The sequence below is a fragment of the Tasmannia lanceolata genome, unplaced genomic scaffold (genome assembly GCF_043159265.1).
Source record: "Tasmannia lanceolata isolate RefF3 unplaced genomic scaffold, GAP_Taslan_0.1 ptg000019l, whole genome shotgun sequence".
In the NCBI taxonomy this organism is placed as follows: Eukaryota; Viridiplantae; Streptophyta; class Magnoliopsida; order Canellales; family Winteraceae; genus Tasmannia; species Tasmannia lanceolata.
The window spans coordinates 20,351,883-20,354,848 of NW_027518696.1; the positions used below are offsets into that span (position 1 = coordinate 20,351,883).

Consider the following 2,966-nt stretch of genomic DNA (forward strand, 5'->3'; position numbering starts at 1 on the left):
ATCAATTATAATTAACTAAACCTAATTGATTAAGAAAGATAAAACTAGGGTGAAATTGTAAAGTTTCAAAAGGGTAAATTTTTTCACCCCCCCGCCTCTCGGTTGCCAAACCGGGAATTCAATGTCCCAATGCTTTCTGCTGTGATACCACTTTGTTGAAAATAAAAATTCATAAGTGAAGAATAAAGCTTTTCTTTAGAAAAAACAACACAAGAGAGTGGGCGGTTTCTTATATCTTTTTTTCATACAAAATAAATAACTAAAACATCCTTTATATACATATTGTTACTTGTACGTCTAACAACCACGTTTTTTTCTCTTTTTAACTTGCTTCACATGACTTCAGCTGATAAACATCTCACCCTGTAAAATAGCTGCTTAACTCTAACTCTCAACCCAAAGATAAAAACAAGATAATAACTTCTAGAAGATTAACTCAAAACACAACCGTCAAACACCTAAAACACTTTCACACGAATTCTAAAAAACTAAACTTGGGTGGCCCAAAGAGCGTGGAAATGTAGAGAGTACAAGTGACGGGAATGCTAGAAACAGGGTGGAAATATCATTTCAAAATACTACTTATAGACGGCTACCATGTAGGCTTCCCATGGGTGATTTTTCTTGCTTTATTACTTGTTCCAGATACTGGGCTATGAAGTACGAGTTAGTACTTTCTATTGTCCTCTCTGGTATGATCCACTTCCCCTCGACGTTCCGAACCATCCCCTTGTTGGGGTCCTGCTTCCACTGCGGTGGCACACAATACTCATCTCTCAAGAAATCACCGTCCTTGTTAACTAGAGCAATGTCACGTTTGTTGTCCAAGGAGAACTTGTGTCCCTTTCCATGGTAGCCGTCTATAAGGTGAAGAAGGACCTCCAAATTATGTGAACACACCAGGTCGAATGTCGCTTTTAGGAACGGCGAATTGGTATGATACAACATCAATTCCACCCCCACATGGGCGTAACTCCACTGGAAAGGGTCTGGAAACTTGGGCACGATGTCACGGGCATTGACCACCCTCAAAACCTTCACATTGAGCTCTTCACAGCGTTCTTTAAACCTTAGATTCCCTACTCTGGGTGCACAGAAGGAGAAGACAGTGATGGGGATTTGGCTACCATCAACCACGTTGACTTTCATCTCGGCGAGGTCGTAGGCGCTCATCAAAGCGAGGGCGCCTCCGAGACTATGTCCTGTGATGGTAATGCTCAGTTCCTCGCCTTTATATCTATCCACCAACCGTTTGATCTCGGCCAAAATCTGTTCCCGAGCAGAGAAGGAGCAGAAATTGCAGTCTTTTTCTTTAGCAGTGTACAGATCAAAGAACCCAGCTAGCATCTTCACCTCAGGGTCCCGGCCAAAGTTGGGAGAAACGACACTGGTTTTGAGGTTATGGATCCATTCCACATGGGTAACAGTTCCTCTCCAGGCCACAACTATGTCACGTCTTCCTAATCGCTTTATCTCATTTGGGTCTTTTAATACTGCAACATAACCCATCCAGTTGGCGTGTTTACTCCATACGTCGCTGATATTCGATTTCTGAAAGAACTTTGCGAGGTTTATATTGGAGGTTGCGTAGAGGTATCGGCATAGTTCGTAGCCTTGGTCGGCCATATCGAGCTTCTCGAAGAATTGGGGGCCTTCATATTTGCATGACCCGCAATATTTGGAACGTGGGTCTTTGTCAAAAGCGTCGTAGCAGCACTGAGAGAACTCTCCGTAGCGAATGATTTCGCTGCGGAGGTGAGAATTCATGGGGTCTAAGAGTCCTTTCCAGTTGTTGGACCCTTGAATTTCCCTCCATTTTTCTTGGAGGCTCTTCTCATCCTTAGTTCGATTTTCTGACGTTGAGACAACAGATGCCATCTTTGATGGTTTCAGGTTTGTTTGTAAGTTGGAGACTCCTGTTTGGGTTTTGGGGTGATTTAAAGGAGAAGGCACACATTATCCGAACTAGTTGAGTAAGACGTGTGTGGTTGTGAACGAATAATCCTGATATGTGTGTTGGCTGACAATACTGACATTTTCACTCCGTACGCATTACTTTTCGTCTGGTCTCAAGTAACGTGTAAAACGTGTTGTGTGTTAATGTTCAAGGACGATGGTTGTTGTGTGTTAGTGTGCAAGGACGATGCTTGTTGGGTCTGTTTCTATCCTGCTTTAATGTCCTGACCAGTGTACGCTACTTACCTCCATAGAATTATCCGGAGGGCTCTTGGATTTTAGTATACTAGTAGTCATGTGTGGTTGTGAACGAATAATCCTGATATGTGTGTTGCCTGACAATACAGACATTTTCACACGGTACGCATTACTTTTCCTCTGGTCCCAAGTAACGTGTAAAACGTGTTGTGTGTTGATGTGCAAGGACGATGGTTGTTGTGTGTTAGTGTGCAAGGACGATGCGTGTTGGGTCTGTTTCAATTCTGCTTTAATGTCCTGACCAGTGTACACCACTCACCTCCATAGAACTATTCGGAGGGCTCTTGGATTTTAATATACTAGTAGTCATATGTGGTTGTGAACGAATAATCCTGTTATGTGTGTTGCCTGACAATACAGACATTTTCACACGGTACGCATTACTTTTCCTCTGGTCCCAAGTAACGTGTAAAACGTGTTGTGTGTTAATGCGCAAGGACGATGGTTGTTGTGTGTTAGTGTGCAAGGACGATGCTTATTGGGTCTGTTTCTATTCTGCTTTAATGTCTTGACCAGTGTACACCAGTCACCTCCATAGAATTATCCGGAGGGCTCTTGGATTTTAATATACTAGTAGTCATGTGTGGTTATGAACGAATAATCCTGATATGTGTGTTGCCTGACAATACAGACATTTTCACACAGTACGCATTACTTTTCCTCTGGTCCCAAGTAACGTGTAAAACGTGTTGTGTGTTAATGTGCAAGGACGATGGTTGTTGTGTGTTAGTGTGCAAGGACGATGCTTGTTG

General features: G+C 42.8%; 1 pseudogene; it reads right to left on the minus strand.

Moving 5' to 3' along the window:
- Positions 1-218: 218 nt before the first annotated feature.
- Positions 219-1,928, minus strand: LOC143852848 (phospholipase A1-Igamma3, chloroplastic pseudogene; annotated as a pseudogene).
- Between the last annotated feature and the right edge of the window lie 1,038 nt (positions 1,929-2,966).